This window comes from Heterodontus francisci, chromosome 34, assembly GCF_036365525.1.
Source record: "Heterodontus francisci isolate sHetFra1 chromosome 34, sHetFra1.hap1, whole genome shotgun sequence".
In the NCBI taxonomy this organism is placed as follows: domain Eukaryota; kingdom Metazoa; phylum Chordata; class Chondrichthyes; order Heterodontiformes; family Heterodontidae; genus Heterodontus; species Heterodontus francisci.
In genome coordinates this window covers 12,744,261-12,763,972 of record NC_090404.1, presented here as the reverse complement: position 1 = coordinate 12,763,972, position 19,712 = coordinate 12,744,261, and the positions used below count along the sequence as shown (strand labels likewise).

The 19,712-nt window shown below is 46.1% G+C and overlaps 16 non-coding genes across 16 annotated transcripts; all 16 read left to right on the top strand.

The window, feature by feature from the left end:
- The first annotated feature begins 823 nt into the window (after positions 1–823).
- trnak-cuu (transfer RNA lysine (anticodon CUU)) lies at positions 824–896 on the top strand. Its single transcript has one exon. It is a non-coding gene; the product is annotated as a tRNA-Lys (tRNA).
- Positions 897–1,772: 876 nt separating this feature from the next.
- On the top strand, positions 1,773–1,854 carry trnas-aga (transfer RNA serine (anticodon AGA)). Its single transcript has one exon. It is a non-coding gene; the product is annotated as a tRNA-Ser (tRNA).
- A 2,057-nt stretch (positions 1,855–3,911) lies between these two features.
- trnas-aga (transfer RNA serine (anticodon AGA)) lies at positions 3,912–3,993 on the top strand. Its single transcript has one exon. It is a non-coding gene; the product is annotated as a tRNA-Ser (tRNA).
- Positions 3,994–5,101: 1,108 nt separating this feature from the next.
- trnak-cuu (transfer RNA lysine (anticodon CUU)) lies at positions 5,102–5,174 on the top strand. The gene has a single exon. It is a non-coding gene; the product is annotated as a tRNA-Lys (tRNA).
- Positions 5,175–6,051: 877 nt separating this feature from the next.
- On the top strand, positions 6,052–6,133 carry trnas-aga (transfer RNA serine (anticodon AGA)). The gene has a single exon. It is a non-coding gene; the product is annotated as a tRNA-Ser (tRNA).
- Positions 6,134–8,195: 2,062 nt separating this feature from the next.
- On the top strand, positions 8,196–8,277 carry trnas-aga (transfer RNA serine (anticodon AGA)). Its single transcript has one exon. It is a non-coding gene; the product is annotated as a tRNA-Ser (tRNA).
- A 1,129-nt stretch (positions 8,278–9,406) lies between these two features.
- trnak-cuu (transfer RNA lysine (anticodon CUU)) lies at positions 9,407–9,479 on the top strand. The gene has a single exon. It is a non-coding gene; the product is annotated as a tRNA-Lys (tRNA).
- An 877-nt stretch (positions 9,480–10,356) lies between these two features.
- On the top strand, positions 10,357–10,438 carry trnas-aga (transfer RNA serine (anticodon AGA)). Its single transcript has one exon. It is a non-coding gene; the product is annotated as a tRNA-Ser (tRNA).
- A 1,129-nt stretch (positions 10,439–11,567) lies between these two features.
- Positions 11,568–11,640, top strand: trnak-cuu (transfer RNA lysine (anticodon CUU)). The gene has a single exon. It is a non-coding gene; the product is annotated as a tRNA-Lys (tRNA).
- Positions 11,641–12,516: 876 nt separating this feature from the next.
- trnas-aga (transfer RNA serine (anticodon AGA)) lies at positions 12,517–12,598 on the top strand. The gene has a single exon. It is a non-coding gene; the product is annotated as a tRNA-Ser (tRNA).
- A 1,127-nt stretch (positions 12,599–13,725) lies between these two features.
- Positions 13,726–13,798, top strand: trnak-cuu (transfer RNA lysine (anticodon CUU)). The gene has a single exon. It is a non-coding gene; the product is annotated as a tRNA-Lys (tRNA).
- An 876-nt stretch (positions 13,799–14,674) lies between these two features.
- Positions 14,675–14,756, top strand: trnas-aga (transfer RNA serine (anticodon AGA)). The gene has a single exon. It is a non-coding gene; the product is annotated as a tRNA-Ser (tRNA).
- A 1,129-nt stretch (positions 14,757–15,885) lies between these two features.
- Positions 15,886–15,958, top strand: trnak-cuu (transfer RNA lysine (anticodon CUU)). The gene has a single exon. It is a non-coding gene; the product is annotated as a tRNA-Lys (tRNA).
- Positions 15,959–16,834: 876 nt separating this feature from the next.
- Positions 16,835–16,916, top strand: trnas-aga (transfer RNA serine (anticodon AGA)). Its single transcript has one exon. It is a non-coding gene; the product is annotated as a tRNA-Ser (tRNA).
- A 1,127-nt stretch (positions 16,917–18,043) lies between these two features.
- Positions 18,044–18,116, top strand: trnak-cuu (transfer RNA lysine (anticodon CUU)). The gene has a single exon. It is a non-coding gene; the product is annotated as a tRNA-Lys (tRNA).
- An 871-nt stretch (positions 18,117–18,987) lies between these two features.
- On the top strand, positions 18,988–19,069 carry trnas-aga (transfer RNA serine (anticodon AGA)). Its single transcript has one exon. It is a non-coding gene; the product is annotated as a tRNA-Ser (tRNA).
- Positions 19,070–19,712: the final 643 nt, after the last annotated feature.

Genomic DNA, 19,712 nt, shown 5'->3' with positions numbered 1-19,712 from the left:
GTATGCTTCAAAGCGGAGGACGATCGGGGAGAGGGAAAAAGAGAGAAAAAGAGGCAGGCGCATAGACAGAGAGGGATACATAGAGAGAAATAGGGAATGACAGATAGACAGAAAGTGGAGCAGACACTGAAAGGAGCAGATATATTTCACAATTCCATATCTTTCTTCATTGAGATTGACAGACAGAAAGGAAGAAAGATTTACATTTAAACAAGACCTTTCACGATGTCAAGACATCGCAAAGCGTTTTGCAGCCAATGAAGTACATTTGAAGCGTAGTCACTGCTGTAATCTAATGACAAAGAGACAGAGAGAGAGAGAGAGAGAGTGAGAGGGGGCGGATAAAAAGCAGATGCCAAAATCTGATCGTTAGAATGACATCTCAATGTGGAATCGATAAATATCTCATGATGTGTTTGATGCAGATTCAACAGCTGTAAACCTGAAGCTGAGTGATTCCCTGATGAACCAGGGACAAAGATTCCCAAATTCGATCAGATCATCTCTTCGCCTTCTCTTTCTCGAGAGAAGAAGCTCAGTGTGCTGAGACTTTCCTTGTTGCTGAAGACAATGTCATTTCAGGATGAGGGCACAATGTTGGTAAATGCCGGAAGAAATCCGAAGTATTATTGGGTGGCAATGTTTGGAAGGAGGTGCAGCTAAGAAAGTGGAAGATGTGAATGATGTTATTGACGATTGAGTGGAATGCATGGCAGCGTCGGGCTTTTGCCAGTCACCTTGGAATCCGGAGCAGACTGAGACACCAGGTGAAAACCAAGAATTGTCTTGCTGCGATATAAGATATGGAGCAGCATTTTCCCGTACCCGGCTAGCTCAGTCGGCAAAGCGTGAGACTCTTAATTTCAGGGTCGTGGGTTCGAGCCCCACGTTGGGCGTCTTTAAGCTCTGTGGTTCTGCAGGAGGATCAGCTGTAGCAGAGTTTTCCCACTGTGGGCTTTTATTAAAGTCACAATTGCTGCTTTACCACTGAAACCTGCCTTGTGCTTCAATAAATGTGTCAGCGACAACGTTTTTGCTGCAGCCGAATGTGCAATGAATGATGACACTTTAAAAGTCTCAATTGACAGTCCCTGTCCCAACAAAAGCGCTCCGCGACGCAGAATTAGAAAGCGGGCTGAGGCTAATAAATGGAATGTTGGTGTTTATTGCAAAGGGCTGGAGGACAAGATTAAGGACCACTTTGTTTCAATTGCACGTGGCTTTGGTAAAATCAGGAATGGACTACTGTGTATAGTTTTGCCCTCCGTACCTGAGAAAGGTTTGGGGCTTGCCTTAGTGTGAGAGTAAGAGAGGTTGACAAGATTGATTCCTGGCATTAGAGACTCGTCTGACGATGACACATCGAGTAGAATGGGCCGGCCGATATTCTTTGGAGATTTAAAGAATGAGAGGTAGTCTCTTGCAACATGTAAGATTTTGAGAGGGCTTGACACTTAAGGTGCTGCTACGCAGATTGACGTGGCTGGAGAGTGAGAAGCAGAGCAGAATGTCAGGATAAGAGGAACATCATTTCAGTCTGAGATGAGGAGACATTTGTTCAGTCAGAGGGTTGTGAATCTTTGGAATTGTCTCTGCCAGAGAGCTGTGGATGCTCAGTCGATGAATATATTGAAGGCTGACATGGATGGATTGTTTGGACTTTAGGGATTGCGTCGGAAATTGTAGTTGATGTGGAGCATCAGCCATGATCGTATGAAATGGCAGAGCAGACTCGTCCAGCCCCTTATCGCCGAACAAACAAATCGCAAGCGGTAGTCATGGCCGAGTGGTTAAGGCGATGGACTAGAAATCCATTGGGTTCTCCCTGCGCAGGTTCGAATCCTGCTGGCTACGCGACTCACTCTTTCGGATGTTAGCCTCGTTCCTGCAAGCGGCAAGTCCTTGCTTCAAATTCCAAACGCTCCTTGAGCGCTTTTCTTTCGTTTCCTATATGCTACCAGCACGCATAAAACTTGCAGTGGCAAATGGAAGTGAAATAACCCAATGTGCAAACGCTTTTGCTTTCTGTCAGTCTGTCTCTCTTAGCTTTCCCTCACTCTCAGTGGATGTGACTGTGTCTTTCAATGTTTCGCTGTGTGTCTCCGCGTGCGTCAATTCCCCGAGGAGGTGAATGCATGCAAGTGGCTTGGTGCCCGTATGCTTCAAAGCGGAGGACGATCGGGGAGAGGGAAAAAGAGGCAGGCGCATAGACAGAGAGGGATACATAGAGGGAAATAGGGAATGACAGATAGACAGAAAGTGGAGCAGACACTGAAAGGAGCAGATATATTTCACAATTCCATATCTTTCTTCATTGAGATTGACAGACAGAAAGGAAGAAAGATTTACATTTAAACAAGACCTTTCACGATGTCAAGACATCGCAAAGCGTTTTGCAGCCAATGAAGTACATTTGAAGCGTAGTCACTGCTGTAATCTAATGACAAAGAGACAGAGAGAGAGAGAGTGAGAGGGGGCGGATAAAAAGCAGATGCCAAAATCTGATCGTTAGAATGACATCTCAATGTGGAATCGATAAATATCTCATGATGTGTTTGATGCAGATTCAACAGCTGTAAACCTGAAGCTGAGTGATTCCCTGATGAACCAGGGACAAAGATTCCCAAATTCGATCAGATCATCTCTTCGCCTTCTCTTTCTCGAGAGAAGAAGCTCAGTGTGCTGAGACTTTCCTTGTTGCTGAAGACAATGTCATTTCAGGATGAGGGCACAATGTTGGTAAATGCCGGAAGAAATCCGAAGTATTATTGGGTGGCAATGTTTGGAAGGAGGTGCAGCTAAGAAAGTGGAAGATGTGAATGATGTTATTGACGATTGAGTGGAATGCATGGCAGCGTCGGGCTTTTGCCAGTCACCTTGGAATCCGGAGCAGACTGAGACACCAGGTAGAAACCAAGAATTGTCTTGCTGCGATATAAGATATGGAGCAGCATTTTCCCGTGCCCGGCTAGCTCAGTCGGCAGAGCATGAGACTCTAAATCTCAGGGTCGTGGGTTCGAGCCCCACGTTGGGAGGCTTTAAGCTCTTCGGTTCTGCAGGAGGATCAGCTGTAGCAGAATCTTCCCACTGTGGGCTTTTGTTAAAGTCACAATTGCTGCTTTCCCACTGAAACCTGCCTTGTGCTTCAATAAATGTGTCAGCGACAACGTTTTTGCTGCAGCCTAATGTGCAATGAATGATGACACTTTAAAAGTCTCAATTGACAGTCCCTGTCCCAACAAAAGCGCTGCGCGACGCAGAATTAGAAAGCGGGCTGAGGCTAATAAATGGAATGTTGGTGTTTATTGCAAAGGGCTGGAGGACAAGATTAAGGACCACTTTGTTTCAATTGCACGTGGCTTTGGTAAAATCAGGAATGGACTACTGTGTATAGTTTTGCCCTCCGTACCTGAGAAAGGTTTGGGGCTTGCCTTAGTGTGAGAGTAAGAGAGGTTGACAAGATTGATTCCTGGCATTAGAGACTCGTCTTACGATGACACATCGAGTAGAATGGGCCGGCCGATATTCTTTGGAGATTTAAAGAATGAGAGGTAGTCTCTTGCAACATGTAAAATTTTGAGAGGGCTTGACACTTAAGGTGCTGCTACGCAGATTGACGTGGCTGGAGAGTGAGAGGCAGAGCAGAATGTCAGGATAAGAGGAACATCATTTCAGTCTGAGATGAGGAGACATTTGTTCAGTCAGAGGGTTGTGAATCTTTGGAATTGTCTCTGCCAGAGAGCTGTGGATGCTCAGTCGATGAATATATTGAAGGCTGACATGGATGGATTGTTTGGACTTTAGGGATTGCGTCGGAAATTGTAGTTGATGTGGAGCATCAGCCATGATCGTATGAAATGGCAGAGCAGACTCGTCCAGCCCCTTGTCGCCGAACAAACAAATCGCAAGCAGTAGTCATGGCCGAGTGGTTAAGGCGATGGACTAGAAATCCATTGGGTTCTCCCTGCGCGGATTCGAATTCTGCTGGCTACGCGACTCACTCTTTCGGATTTTAGCCTCGTTCCTGCAAGTGGCAAGTCGTTGCTTCAAATTCCAAACGCTCCTTGAGCGCTTTTCTTTCGTTTCCGATATGCTACCAGCACGCATAAAACTTGCAGTGGCAAATGGAAGTGAAATAACCCAATGTGCAAACGCTTTTGCTTTCTGTCAGTCTGTCTCTCTTAGCTTTCCCTCACTCTCAGTGGATGTGACTGTGTCTTTCAATGTTTCGCTGTGTGTCTCCGCGTGCGTCAATTCCCCGAGGAGGTGAATGCATGCAAGTGGCTTGGTGCCCGTATGCTTCAAAGCGGAGGACGATCGGGGAGAGGGAAAAAGAGGCAGGCGCATAGACAGAGAGGGATACATAGAGGGAAATAGGGAATGACAGATAGACAGAAAGTGGAGCAGACACTGAAAGGAGCAGATATATTTCACAATTCCATATCTTTCTTCATTGAGATTGACAGACAGAAAGGAAGAAAGATTTACATTTAAACAAGACCTTTCACGATGTCAAGACATCGCAAAGCGTTTTGCAGCCAATGAAGTACATTTGAAGCGTAGTCACTGCTGTAATCTAATGACAAAGAGACAGAGAGAGAGAGAGTGAGAGGGGGCGGATAAAAAGCAGATGCCAAAATCTGATCGTTAGAATGACATCTCAATGTGGAATCGATAAATATCTCATGATGTGTTTGATGCAGATTCAACAGCTGTAAACCTGAAGCTGAGTGATTCCCTGATGAACCAGGGACAAAGATTCCCAAATTCGATCAGATCATCTCTTCGCCTTCTCTTTCTCGAGAGAAGAAGCTCAGTGTGCTGAGACTTTCCTTGTTGCTGAAGACAATGTCATTTCAGGATGAGGGCACAATGTTGGTAAATGCCGGAAGAAATCCGAAGTATTATTGGGTGGCAATGTTTGGAAGGAGGTGCAGCTAAGAAAGTGGAAGATGTGAATGATGTTATTGACGATTGAGTGGAATGCATGGCAGCGTCGGGCTTTTGCCAGTCACCTTGGAATCCGGACCAGACTGAGACACCAGGTAGAAACCAAGAATTGTCTTGCTGCGATATAAGATATGGAGCAGCAGTTCCCCGTGCCCGGCGAGCTCAGTCGGCAGAGCATGAGACTCTTAATCTCAGGGTCGTGGGTTCGTGCCCCACGTTGGGCGGCTTTAAGCTCTGCGGTTCTGCAGGAGGATCAGTTGTAGCAGAATCTTCCCACTGTGGGCTTTTTGTTAAAGTCACAATTGCTGCTTTCCCACTGAAACCTGCCTTGTGCTTCAATAAATGTGTCAGCGACAACGTTTTTGCTGCAGCCCAATGTGCAATGAATGATGACACTTTAAAAGTCTCAATTGACAGTCCCTGTCCCAACAAAAGCGCTCCGCGACGCAGAATTAGAAAGCGGGCTGAGGCTAATAAATGGAATGTTGGTGTTTATTGCAAAGGGCTGGAGTACAAGATTAAGGACCACTTTGTTTCAATTGCACGTGGCTTTGGTAAAATCAGGAATGGACTACTGTGTATAGTTTTGCCCTCCGTACCTGAGAAAGGTTTGGGGCTTGCCTTAGTGTGAGAGTAAGAGAGGTTGACAAGATTGATTCCTGGCATTAGAGACTCGTCTTACGATGACACATCGAGTAGAATGGGCCGGCCGATATTCTTTGCAGATTTAAAGAATGAGAGGTAGTCTCTTGCAACATGTAAGATTTTGAGAGGGCTTGACACTTAAGGTGCTGCTACGCAGATTGACGTGGCTGGAGAGTGAGAAGTAGAGCAGAATGTCAGGAAAAGAGGAACATCATTTCAGTCTGAGATGAGGAGACATTTGTTCAGTCAGAGGGTTGTGAATCTTTGGAATTGTCTCTGCCAGAGAGCTGTGGATGCTCAGTCGATGAATATATTGAAGGCTGACATGGATGGATTGTTTGGACTTTAGGGATTGCGTCCGAAATTGTAGTTGATGTGGAGCATCAGCCATGATCGTATGAAATGGCAGAGCAGACTCGTCCAGCCCCTTATCGCCGAACAAACAAATCGCAAGCGGTAGTCATGGCGGAGTGGTTAAGGCGATGGACTAGAAATCCATTGGGGTCTCCCTGCGCAGGTTCGAATCCTGCTGGCTACGCGACTCACTCTTTCGGATTTTAGCCTCGTTCCTGCAAGCGGCAAGTCGTTGCTTCAAATTCCAAACGCTCCTTGAGCGCTTTTCTTTCGTTTCCGATATGCTACCAGCACGCATAAAACTTGCAGTGGCAAATGGAAGTGAAATAACCAAATGTGCAAACGCTTTTGCTTTCTGTCAGTCTGTCTCTCTTAGCTTTCCCTCACTCTCAGTGGATGTGACTGTGTCTTTCAATGTTTCGCTGTGTGTCTCCGCGTGCGTCAATTCCCCGAGGAGGTGAATGCATGCAAGTGACTTGGTGCCCGTATGCTTCAAAGCGGAGGACGATCGGGGAGATGGAAAAAGAGAGAAAAAGAGGCAGGCGCATAGACAGAGAGGGATACATAGAGAGAAATAGGGAATGACAGATAGACAGAAAGTGGAGCAGACACTGAAAGGAGCAGATATATTTCACAATTCCATATCTTTCTTCATTGAGATTGACAGACAGAAAGGAAGAAAGATTTACATTTAAACAAGACCTTTCACGATGTCAAGACATCGCAAAGCGTTTTGCAGCCAATGAAGTACATTTGAAGCGTAGTCACTGCTGTAATCTAATGACAAAGAGACAGAGAGAGAGAGAGAGAGAGAGAGTGAGAGGGGGGCGGATAAAAAGCAGATGCCAAAATCTGATCGTTAGAATGACATCTCAATGTGGAATCGATAAATATCTCATGATGTGTTTGATGCAGATTCAACAGCTGTAAACCTGAAGCTGAGTGATTCCCTGATGAACCAGGGACAAAGATTCCCAAATTCGATCAGATCGTCTCTTCGCCTTCTCTTTCTCGAGAGAAGAAGCTCAGTGTGCTGAGACTTTCCTTGTTGCTGAAGACAATGTCATTTCAGGATGAGGGCACAATGTTGGTAAATGCCGGAAGAAATCCGAAGTATTATTGGGTGGCAATGTTTGGAAGGAGGTGCAGCTAAGAAAGTGGAAGATGTGAATGATGTTATTGACGATTGAGTGGAATGCATGGCAGCGTCGGGCTTTTGCCAGTCACCTTGGAATCCGGAGCAGACTGAGACACCAGGTAGAAACCAAGAATTGTCTTGCTGCGATATAAGATATGGAGCAGCATTTCCCCGTGCCCGGCTAGCTCAGTCGGCAGAGCATGAGTCGTGGGTTCGAGCCCCACGTTGGGCGGCTTTAAGCTCTGCGGTTCTGCAGGAGGATCAGCTGTAGCAGAATCTTCCCACTGTGGGCTTTTGTTAAAGTCACAATTGCTGCTTTCCCACTGAAACCTGCCTTGTGCTTCAATAAATGTGTCAGCGACAACGTTTTTGCTGCAGCCTAATGTGCAATGAATGATGACACTTTAAATGTCTCAATTGACAGTCCCTGTCCCAACAAAAGCGCTCCGCGACGCAGAATTAGAAAGCGGGCTGAGGCTAATAAATGGAATGTTGGTGTTTATTGCAAAGGGCTGGAGGACAAGATTAAGGACCACTTTGTTTCAATTGCACGTGGCTTTGGTAAAATCAGGAATGGACTACTGTGTATAGTTTTGCCCTCCGTACCTGAGAAAGGTTTGGGGCTTGCCTTAGTGTGAGAGTAAGAGAGGTTGACAAGATTGATTCCTGGCATTAGAGACTCGTCTTACGATGACACATCGAGTAGAATGGGCCGGCCGATATTCTTTGCAGATTTAAAGAATGAGAGGTAGTCTCTTGCAACATGTAAGATTTTGAGAGGGCTTGACACTTAAGGTGCTGCTACGCAGATTGACGTGGCTGGAGAGTGAGAAGTAGAGCAGAATGTCAGGATAAGAGGAACATCATTTCAGTCTGAGATGAGGAGACATTTGTTCAGTCAGAGGGTTGTGAATCTTTGGAATTGTCTCTGCCAGAGAGCTGTGGATGCTCAGTCGATGAATATATTGAAGGCTGACATGGATGGATTGTTTGGACTTTAGGGATTGCGTCGGAAATTGTAGTTGATGTGGAGCATCAGCCATGATCGTATGAAATGGCAGAGCAGACTCGTCCAGCCCCTTATCGCCGAACAAACAAATCGCAAGCGGTAGTCATGGCCGAGTGGTTAAGGCGATGGACTAGAAATCCATTGGGGTCTCCCTGCGCAGGTTCGAATCCTGCTGGCTACGCGACTCACTCTTTCGGATTTTAGCATCGTTCCTGCAAGCGGCAAGTCGTTGCTTCAAACTCCAAACGCTCCTTGAGCGCTTTTCTTTCCTTTCCGATATGCTACCAGCACGCATAAAACTTGCAGTGGCAAATGGAAGTGAAATAACCCAATGTGCAAACGCTTTTGCTTTCTGTCAGTCTGTCTCTCTTAGCTTTCCCTCACTCTCAGTGGATGTGACTGTGTCTTTCAATGTTTCGCTGTGTGTCTCCGCGTGCGTCAATTCCCCGAGGAGGTGAATGCATGCAAGTGACTTGGTGCCCGTATGCTTCAAAGCGGAGGACGATCGGGGAGATGGAAAAAGAGAGAAAAAGAGGCAGGCGCATAGACAGAGAGGGATACATAGAGAGAAATAGGGAATGACAGATAGACAGAAAGTGGAGCAGACACTGAAAGGAGCAGATATATTTCACAATTCCATATCTTTCTTCATTGAGATTGACAGACAGAAAGGAAGAAAGATTTACATTTAAACAAGACCTTTCACGATGTCAAGACATCGCAAAGCGTTTTGCAGCCAATGAAGTACATTTGAAGCGTAGTCACTGCTGTAATCTAATGACAAAGAGACAGAGAGAGAGAGAGAGAGAGAGAGTGAGAAGGGGGCGGATAAAAAGCAGATGCCAAAATCTGATCGTTAGAATGACATCTCAATGTGGAATCGATAAATATCTCATGATGTGTTTGATGCAGATTCAACAGCTGTAAACCTGAAGCTGAGTGATTCCCTGATGAACCAGGGACAAAGATTCCCAAATTCGATCAGATCATCTCTTCGCCTTCTCTTTCTCGAGAGAAGAAGCTCAGTGTGCTGAGACTTTCCTTGTTGCTGAAGACAATGTCATTTCAGGATGAGGGCACAATGTTGGTAAATGCCGGAAGAAATCCGAAGTATTATTGGGTGGCAATGTTTGGAAGGAGGTGCAGCTAAGAAAGTGGAAGATGTGAATGATGTTATTGACGATTGAGTGGAATGCATGGCAGCGTCGGGCTTTTGCCAGTCACCTTGGAATCCGGAGCAGACTGAGACACCAGGTAGAAACCAAGAATTGTCTTGCTGCGATATAAGATATGGAGCAGCATTTCCCCGTGCCCGGCTAGCTCAGTCGGCAGAGCATGAGACTCTTAATATCAGGGTCGTGGGTTCGAGCCCCACGTTGGGCGGCTTTAAGCTCTGCGGTTCTGCAGGAGGGTCAGCTGTAGCAGAATCTTCCCACTGTGGGCTTTTTGTTAAAGTCACAATTGCTGCTTTCCCACTGAAACCTGCCTTGTGCTTCAATAAATGTGTCAGCGACAACGTTTTTGCTGCAGCCTAATGTGCAATGAATGATGACACTTTAAAAGTCTCAATTGACAGTCCCTGTCCCAACAAAAGCGCTCCGCGACGCAGAATTAGAAAGCGGGCTGAGGCTAATAAATGGAATGTTGGTGTTTATTGCAAAGGGCTGGAGGACAAGATTAAGGACCACTTTGTTTCAATTGCACGTGGCTTTGGTAAAATCAGGAATGGACTACTGTGTATAGTTTTGCCCTCCGTACCTGAGAAAGGTTTGGGGCTTGCCTTAGTGTGAGAGTAAGAGAGGTTGACAAGATTGATTCCTGGCATTAGAGACTCGTCTTACGATGACACATCGAGTAGAATGGGCCGGCCGATATTCTTTGCAGATTTAAAGAATGAGAGGTAGTCTCTTGCAACATGTAAGATTTTGAGAGGGCTTGACACTTAAGGTGCTGCTACGCAGATTGACGTGGCTGGAGAGTGAGAAGTAGAGCAGATTGTCAGGATAAGAGGAACATCATTTCAGTCTGAGATGAGGAGACATTTGTTCAGTCAGAGGGTTGTGAATCTTTGGAATTGTCTCTGCCAGAGAGCTGTGGATGCTCAGTCGATGAATATATTGAAGGCTGACATGGATGGATTGTTTGGACTTTAGGGATTGCGTCGGAAATTGTAGTTGATGTGGAGCATCAGCCATGATCGTATGAAATGGCAGAGCAGACTCGTCCAGCCCCTTATCGCCGAACAAACATATCGCAAGCGGTAGTCATGGCCGAGTGGTTAAGGCGATGGACTAGAAATCCATTGGGGTCTCCCTGCGCAGGTTCGAATCCTGCTGGCTACGCGACTCACTCTTTCGGATTTTAGCCTCGTTCCTGCAAGCGCCAAGTCGTTGCTTCAAACTCCAAACGCTCCTTGAGCGCTTTTCTTTCCTTTCCGATATGCTACCAGCACGCATAAAACTTGCAGTGGCAAATGGAAGTGAAATAACCCAATGTGCAAACGCTTTTGCTTTCTGTCAGTCTGTCTCTCTTAGCTTTCCCTCACTCTCAGTGGATGCGACTGTGTCTTTCAATGTTTCGCTGTGTGTCTCCGCGTGCGTCAATTCCCCGAGGAGGTGAATGCATGCAAGTGACTTGGTGCCCGTATGCTTCAAAGCGGAGGACGATCGGGGAGATGGAAAAAGAGAGAAAAAGAGGCAGGCGCATAGACAGAGAGGGATACATAGAGAGAAATAGGGAATGACAGATAGACAGAAAGTGGAGCAGACACTGAAAGGAGCAGATATATTTCACAATTCCATATCTTTCTTCATTGAGATTGACAGACAGAAAGGAAGAAAGATTTACATTTAAACAAGACCTTTCACGATGTCAAGACATCGCAAAGCGTTTTGCAGCCAATGAAGTACATTTGAAGCGTAGTCACTGCTGTAATCTAATGACAAAGAGACAGAGAGAGAGAGAGAGAGAGAGAGTGAGAGGGGGGCGGATAAAAAGCAGATGCCAAAATCTGATCGTTAGAATGACATCTCAATGTGGAATCGATAAATATCTCATGATGTGTTTGATGCAGATTCAACAGCTGTAAACCTGAAGCTGAGTGATTCCCTGATGAACCAGGGACAAAGATTCCCAAATTCGATCAGATCATCTCTTCGCCTTCTCTTTCTCGAGAGAAGAAGCTCAGTGTGCTGAGACTTTCCTTGTTGCTGAAGACAATGTCATTTCAGGATGAGGGCACAATGTTGGTAAATGCCGGAAGAAATCCGAAGTATTATTGGGTGGCAATGTTTGGAAGGAGGTGCAGCTAAGAAAGTGGAAGATGTGAATGATGTTATTGACGATTGAGTGGAATGTATGGCAGCGTCGGGCTTTTGCCAGTCACCTTGGAATCCGGAGCAGACTGAGACACCAGGTAGAAACCAAGAATTGTCTTGCTGCGATATAAGATATGGAGCAGCAGTTCCCCGTGCTCGGCTAGCTCAGTCGGCAGAGCATGAGACTCTTAATCTCAGGGTCGTGGGTTCGAGCCCCACGTTGGGCGGCTTTAAGCTCTGCGGTTCTGCAGGAGGATCAGTTGTAGCAGAATCTTCCCACTGTGGGCTTTTGTTAAAGTCACAATTGCTGCTTTCCCACTGAAACCTGCCTTATGCTTCAATAAATGTATCAGCGACAACGTTTTTGCTGCAGCCAAATGTGCAATGAATGATGACACTTTAAACGTCTCAATTGACAGTCCCTGTCCCAACAAAAGCGCTCCGCGACGAAGAATTAGAAAGTGGGCTGAGGCTAATAAATGGAATGTTGGTGTTTATTGCAAAGGGCTGGAGGACAAGATTAAGGACCACTTTGTTTCAATTGCACGTGGCTTTGGTAAAATCAGGAATGGACTACTGTGTATAGTTTTGCCCTCCGTACCTGAGAAAGGTTTGGGGCTTGCCTTAGTGTGAGAGTAAGAGAGGTTGACAAGATTGATTCCTGGCATTAGAGACTCGTCTTACGATGACACATCGAGTAGAATGGGCCGGCCGATATTCTTTGCAGATTTAAAGAATGAGAGGTAGTCTCTAGCAACATGTAAGATTTTGAGAGGGCTTGACACTTAAGGTGCTGCTACGCAGATTGACGTGGCTGGAGAGTGAGAAGTAGAGCAGAATGTCAGGATAAGAGGAACATCATTTCAGTCTGAGATGAGGAGACATTTGTTCAGTCAGAGGGTTGTGAATCTTTGGAATTGTCTCTGCCAGAGAGCTGTGGATGCTCAGTCGATGAATATATTGAAGGCTGACATGGATGGATTGTTTGGACTTTAGGGATTGCGTCGGAAATTGTAGTTGATGTGGAGCATCAGCCATGATCGTATGAAATGGCAGAGCAGACTCGTCCAGCCCCTTATCGCCGAACAAACAAATCGCAAGCGGTAGTCATGGCCGAGTGGTTAAGGCGATGGGCTAGAAATCTATTGGGGTCTCCCTGCGCAGGTTCGAATCCTGCTGGCTACGCGACTCACTCTTTTGGATTTTAGCCTCGTTCCTGCAAGCGGCAAGTCGTTGCTTCAAACTCCAAACGCTCCTTGAGCGCTTTTCTTTCGTTTCCGATATGCTACCAGCACGCATAAAACTTGCAGTGGCAAATGGAAGTGAAATAACCCAATGTGCAAACGCTTTTGCTTTCTGTCAGTCTGTCTCTCTTAGCTTTCCCTCACTCTCAGTGGATGCGACTGTGTCTTTCAATGTTTCGCTGTGTGTCTCCGCGTGCGTCAATTCCCCGAGGAGGTGAATGCATGCAAGTGACTTGGTGCCCGTATGCTTCAAAGCGGAGGACGATCGGGGAGATGGAAAAAGAGAGAAAAAGAGGCAGGCGCATAGACAGAGAGGGATACATAGAGAGAAATAGGGAATGACAGATAGACAGAAAGTGGAGCAGACACTGAAAGGAGCAGATATATTCCACAATTCCATATCTTTCTTCATTGAGATTGACAGACAGAAAGGAAGAAAGATTTACATTTAAACAAGACCTTTCACGATGTCAAGACATCGCAAAGCGTTTTGCAGCCAATGAAGTAAATTTGAAGCGTAGTCACTGCTGTAATCTAATGACAAAGAGACAGAGAGAGAGAGAGAGAGAGAGTGAGAGGGGGGCGGATAAAAAGCAGATGCCAAAATCTGATCGTTAGAATGACATCTCAATGTGGAATCGATAAATATCTCATGATGTGTTTGATGCAGATTCAACAGCTGTAAACCTGAAGCTGAGTGATTCCCTGATGAACCAGGGACAAAGATTCCCAAATTCGATCAGATCATCTCTTCGCCTTCTCTTTCTCGAGAGAAGAAGCTCAGTGTGCTGAGACTTTCCTTGTTGCTGAAGACAATGTCATTTCAGGATGAGGGCACAATGTTGGTAAATGCCGGAAGAAATCCGAAGTATTATTGGGTGGCAATGTTTGGAAGGAGGTGCAGCTAAGAAAGTGGAAGATGTGAATGATGTTATTGACGATTGAGTGGAATGCATGGCAGCGTCGGGCTTTTGCCAGTCACCTTGGAATCCGGAGCAGACTGAGACACCAGGTAGAAACCAAGAATTGTCTTGCTGCGATATAAGATATGGAGCAGCATTTCCCCGTGCCCGGCTAGCTCAGTCGGCAGAGCATGAGACTCTTAATCTCAGGGTCGTGGGTTCGAGCCCCACGTTGGGCGGCTTTAAGCTCTACGGTTCTGCCGGAGGGTCAGCTGTAGCAGAATCTTCCCACTGTGGGCTTTTGCTAAAGTCACAATTGCTGCTTTCCCACTGAAACCTGCCTTGTGCTTCAATAAATGTGTCAGCGACAACGTTTTTGCTGCAGCCAAATGTGCAATGAATGATGACACTTTAAAAGTCTCAATTGACAGTCCCTGTCCCAACAAAAGCGCTCCGCGACGCAGAATTAGAAAGCGGGCTGAGGCTAATAAATGGAATGTTGGTGTTTATTGCAAAGGGCTGGAGGACAAGATTAAGGACCACTTTGTTTCAATTGCACGTGGCTTTGGTAAAATCAGGAATGGACTACTGTGTATAGTTTTGCCCTCCGTACCTGAGAAAGGTTTGGGGCTTGCCTTAGTGTGAGAGTAAGAGAGGTTGACAAGATTGATTCCTGGCATTAGAGACTCGTCTTACGATGACACATCGAGTAGAATGGGCCGGCCGATATTCTTTGCAGATTTAAAGAATGAGAGGTAGTCTCTTGCAACATGTAAGATTTTGAGAGGGCTTGACACTTAAGGTGCTGCTACGCAGATTGACGTGGCTGGAGAGTGAGAAGTAGAGCAGAATGTCAGGATAAGAGGAACATCATTTCAGTCTGAGATGAGGAGACATTTGTTCAGTCAGAGGGTTGTGAATCTTTGGAATTGTCTCTGCCAGAGAGCTGTGGATGCTCAGTCGATGAATATATTGAAGGCTGACATGGATGGATTGTTTGGACTTTAGGGATTGCGTCGGAAATTGTAGTTGATGTGGAGCATCAGCCATGATCGTATGAAATGGCAGAGCAGACTCGTCCAGCCCCTTATCGCCGAACAAACAAATCGCAAGCGGTAGTCATGGCCGAGTGGTTAAGGCGATGGACTAGAAATCCATTGGGGTCGCCCTGCGCAGGTTCGAATCCTGCTGGCTACGCGACTCACTCTTTCGGATTTTAGCCTCGTTCCTGCAAGCGGCAAGTCGTTGCTTCAAACTCCAAACGCTCCTTGAGCGCTTTTCTTTCGTTTCCGATATGCTACCAGCACGCATAAAACTTGCAGTGGCAAATGGAAGTGAAATAACCCAATGTGCAAACGCTTTTGCTTTCTGTCAGTCTGTCTCTCTTAGCTTTCCCTCACTCTCAGTGGATGTGACTGTGTCTTTCAATGTTTCGCTGTGTGTCTCCGCGTGCGTCAATTCCCCGAGGAGGTGAATGCATGCAAGTGACTTGGTGCCCGTATGCTTCAAAGCGGAGGACGATCGGGGAGATGGAAAAAGAGAGAAAAAGAGGCAGGCGCATAGACAGAGAGGGATACATAGAGAGAAATAGGGAATGACAGATAGACAGAAAGTGGAGCAGACACTGAAAGGAGCAGATATATTTCACAATTCCATATCTTTCTTCATTGAGATTGACAGACAGAAAGGAAGAAAGAGTTACATTTAAACAAGACCTTTCACGATGTCAAGACATCGCAAAGCGTTTTGCAGCCAATGAAGTACATTTGAAGCGTAGTCACTGCTGTAATCTAATGACAAAGAGACAGAGAGAGAGAGAGAGAGAGAGAGTGAGACGGGGGCGGATAAAAAGCAGATGCCAATATCTGATCGTTAGAATGACATCTCAATGTGGAATCGATAAATATCTCATGATGTGTTTGATGCAGATTCAACAGCTGTAAACCTGAAGCTGAGTGATTCCCTGATGAACCAGGGACAAAGATTCCCAAATTCGATCAGATCATCTCTTCGCCTTCTCTTTCTCGAGAGAAGAAGCTCAGTGTGCTGAGACTTTCCTTGTTGCTGAAGACAATGTCATTTCAGGATGAGGGCACAATGTTGGTAAATGCCGGAAGAAATCCGAAGTATTATTGGGTGGCAATGTTTGGAAGGAGGTGCAGCTAAGAAAGTGGAAGATGTGAATGATGTTATTGACGATTGAGTGGAATGCATGGCAGCGTCGGGCTTTTGCCAGTCACCTTGGAATCCGGACCAGACTGAGACACCAGGTAGAAACCAAGAATTGTCTTGCTGCGATATAAGATATGGAGCAGCATTTCCCCGTGCCCGGCTAGCTCAGTCGGCAGAGCATGAGACTCTTAATCTTAGGGTCGTGGGTTCGAGCCCCACGTTGGGCGGCTTTAAGCTCTGCGGTTCTGCGGGAGGATCAGTTGTAGCAGAATCAACCCACTGTGGGCTTTTGTTAAAGTCACAATTGCTGCTTTCCCACTGAAACCTGCCTTGTGCTTCAATAAATGTGTCAGCGACAACGTTTTTGCTGCAGCCCAATGTGCAATGAATGATGACACTTTAAAAGTCTCAATTGACAGTCCCTGTCCCAACAAAAGCGCTCCGCGACGCAGAATTAGAAAGCGGGCTGAGGCTAATAAATGGAATGTTGGTGTTTATTGCAAAGGGCTGGAGTACAAGATTAAGGACCACTTTGTTTCAATTGCACGTGGCTTTGGTAAAATCAGGAATGGACTACTGTGTATAGTTTTGCCCTCCGTACCTGAGAAAGGTTTGGGGCTTGCCTTAGTGTGAGAGTAAGAGAGGTTGACAAGATTGATTCCTGGCATTAGAGACTCGTCTTACGATGACACATCGAGTAGAATGGGCCGGCCGATATTCTTTGCAGATTTAAAGAATGAGAGGTAGTCTCTTGCAACATGTAAGATTTTGAGAGGGCTTGACACTTAAGGTGCTGCTACGCAGATTGACGTGGCTGGAGAGTGAGAAGTAGAGCAGAATGTCAGGATAAGAGGAACATCATTTCAGTCTGAGATGAGGAGACATTTGTTCAGTCAGAGGGTTGTGAATCTTTGGAATTGTCTCTGCCAGAGAACTGTGGATGCTCAGTCGATGAATATATTGAAGGCTGACATGGATGGATTGTTTGGACTTTAGGGATTGCGTCGGAAATTGTAGTTGATGTGGAGCATCAGCCATGATCGTATGAAATGGCAGAGCAGACTCGTCCAGCCCCTTATCGCCGAACAAACAAATCGCAAGCGGTAGTCATGGCCGAGTGGTTAAGGCGATGGACTAGAAATCCATTGGGGTCTCCCTGCGCAGGTTCGAATCCTGCTGGCTACGCGACTCACTCTTTCGGATTTTAGCCTCGTTCTTGCAAGCGGCAAGTCGTTGCTTCAAATTCCAAACGCTCCTTGAGCGCTTTTCTTTCGTTTCCGATATGCTACCAGCACGCATAAAACTTGCAGTGGCAAATGGAAGTGAAATAACCCAATGTGCAAACGCTTTTGCTTTCTGTCAGTCTGTCTCTCTTAGCTTTCCCTCACTCTCAGTGGATGTGACTGTGTCTTTCAATGTTTCGCTGTGTGTCTCCGCGTGCGTCAATTCCCCGAGGAGGTGAATGCGTGCAAGTGACTTGGTGCCCGTATGCTTCAAAGCGGAGGACGATCGGGGAGATGGAAAAAGAGAGCAAAAGAGGCAGGCGCATAGACAGAGAGGGATACATAGAGAGAAATAGGGAATGACAGATAGACAGAAAGTGGAGCAGACACTGAAAGGAGCAGATATATTTCACAATTCCATATCTTTCTTCATTGAGATTGACAGACAGAAAGGAAGAAAGATTTACATTTAAACAAGACCTTTCACGATGTCAAGACATCGCAAAGCGTTTTGCAGCCAATGAAGTACATTTGAAGCGTAGTCACTGCTGTAATCTAATGACAAAGAGACAGAGAGAGAGAGAGAGAGAGAGTGAGAGGGGGGCGGATAAAAAGCAGATGCCAAAATCTGATCGTTAGAATGACATCTCAATGTGGAATCGATAAATATCTCATGATGTGTTTGATGCAGATTCAACAGCTGTAAACCTGAAGCTGAGTGATTCCCTGATGAACCAGGGACAAAGATTCCCAAATTCGATCAGATCATCTCTTCGCCTTCTCTTTCTCGAGAGAAGAAGCTCAGTGTGCTGAGACTTTCCTTGTTGCTGAAGACAATGTCATTTCAGGATGAGGGCACAATGTTGGTAAATGCCGGAAGAAATCCGAAGTATTATTGGGTGGCAATGTTTGGAAGGAGGTGCAGCTAAGAAAGTGGAAGATGTGAATGATGTTATTGACGATTGAGTGGAATGCATGGCAGCGTCGGGCTTTTGCCAGTCACCTTGGAATCCGGAGCAGACTGAGACACCAGGTAGAAACCAAGAATTGTCTTGCTGCGATATAAGATATGGAGCAGCATTTCCCCGTGCCCGGCTAGCTCAGTCGGCAGAGCATGAGACTCTTAATCTCAGGGTCGTGGGTTCGAGCCCCACGTTGGGCGGCTTTAAGCTCTACGGTTCTGCAGGAGGGTCAGCTGTGGGCTTCCCACTGTGGGCTTTTGCTAAAGTCACAATTGCTGCTTTCCCACTGAAACCTGCCTTGTGCTTCAATAAATGTGTCAGCGACAACGTTTTTGCTGCAGCCAAATGTGCAATGCATGATGACACTTTAAAAGTCTCAATTGACAGTCCCTGTCCCAACAAAAGCGCTCCGCGACGCAGAATTAGAAAGCGGGCTGAGGCTAATAAATGGAATGTTGGTGTTTATTGCAAAGGGCTGGAGGACAAGATTAAGGACCACTTTGTTTCAATTGCACGTGGCTTTGGTAAAATCAGGAATGGACTACTGTGTATAGTTTTGCCCTCCGTACCTGAGAAAGGTTTGGGGCTTGCCTTAGTGTGAGAGTAAGAGAGGTTGACAAGATTGATTCCTGGCATTAGAGACTCGTCTTACGATGACACATCGAGTAGAATGGGCCGGCCGATATTCTTTGCAGATTTAAAGAATGAGAGGTAGTCTCTTGCAACATGTAATATTTTGAGAGGGCTTGACACTTAAGGTGCTGCTACGCAGATTGACGTGGCTGGAGAGTGAGAAGTAGAGCAGAATGTCAGGATAAGAGGAACATCATTTCAGTCTGAGATGAGGAGACATTTGTTCAGTCAGAGGGTTGTGAATCTTTGGAATTGTCTCTGCCAGAGAGCTGTGGATGCTCAGTCGATGAATATATTGAAGGCTGACATGGATGGATTGTTTGGACTTTAGGGATTGCGTCGGAAATTGTAGTTGATGTGGAGCATCAGCCATGATCGTATGAAATGGCAGAGCAGACTCGTCCAGCCCCTTATCGCCGAACAAACAAATCGCAAGCGGTAGTCATGGCCGAGTAGTTAAGGCGATGGACTAGAAATCCATTGGGGTCTCCCTGCGCAGGTTCGAATCCTGCTGGCTACGCGACTCACTCTTTCGGATTTTAGCCTCGTTCCTGCAAGCGGCAAGTCGTTGCTTCAAACTCCAAACGCTCCTTGAGCGCTTTTCTTTCGTTTCCGATATGCTACCAGCACGCATAAAACTTGCAGTGGCAAATGGAAGTGAAATAACCCAATGTGCAAACGCTTTTGCTTTCTGTCAGTCTGTCTCTCTTAGCTTTCCCTCACTCTCAGTGGATGTGACTGTGTCTTTCAATGTTTCGCTGTGTGTCTCCGCGTGCGTCAATTCCCCGAGGAGGTGAATGCATGCAAGTGACTTGGTGCCCGTATGCTTCAAAGCGGAGGACGATCGGGGAGATGGAAAAAGAGAGAAAAAGAGGCAGGCGCATAGACAGAGAGGGATACATAGAGAGAAATAGGGAATGACAGATAGACAGAAAGTGGAGCAGACACTGAAAGGAGCAGATATATTTCACAATTCCATATCTTTCTTCATTGAGATTGACAGACAGAAAGGAAGAAAGATTTACATTTAAACAAGACCTTTCACGATGTCAAGACATCGCAAAGCGTTTTGCAGCCAATGAAGTACATTTGAAGCGTAGTCACTGCTGTAATCTAATGACAAAGAGACAGAGAGAGAGAGAGAGAGAGAGAGTGAGACGGGG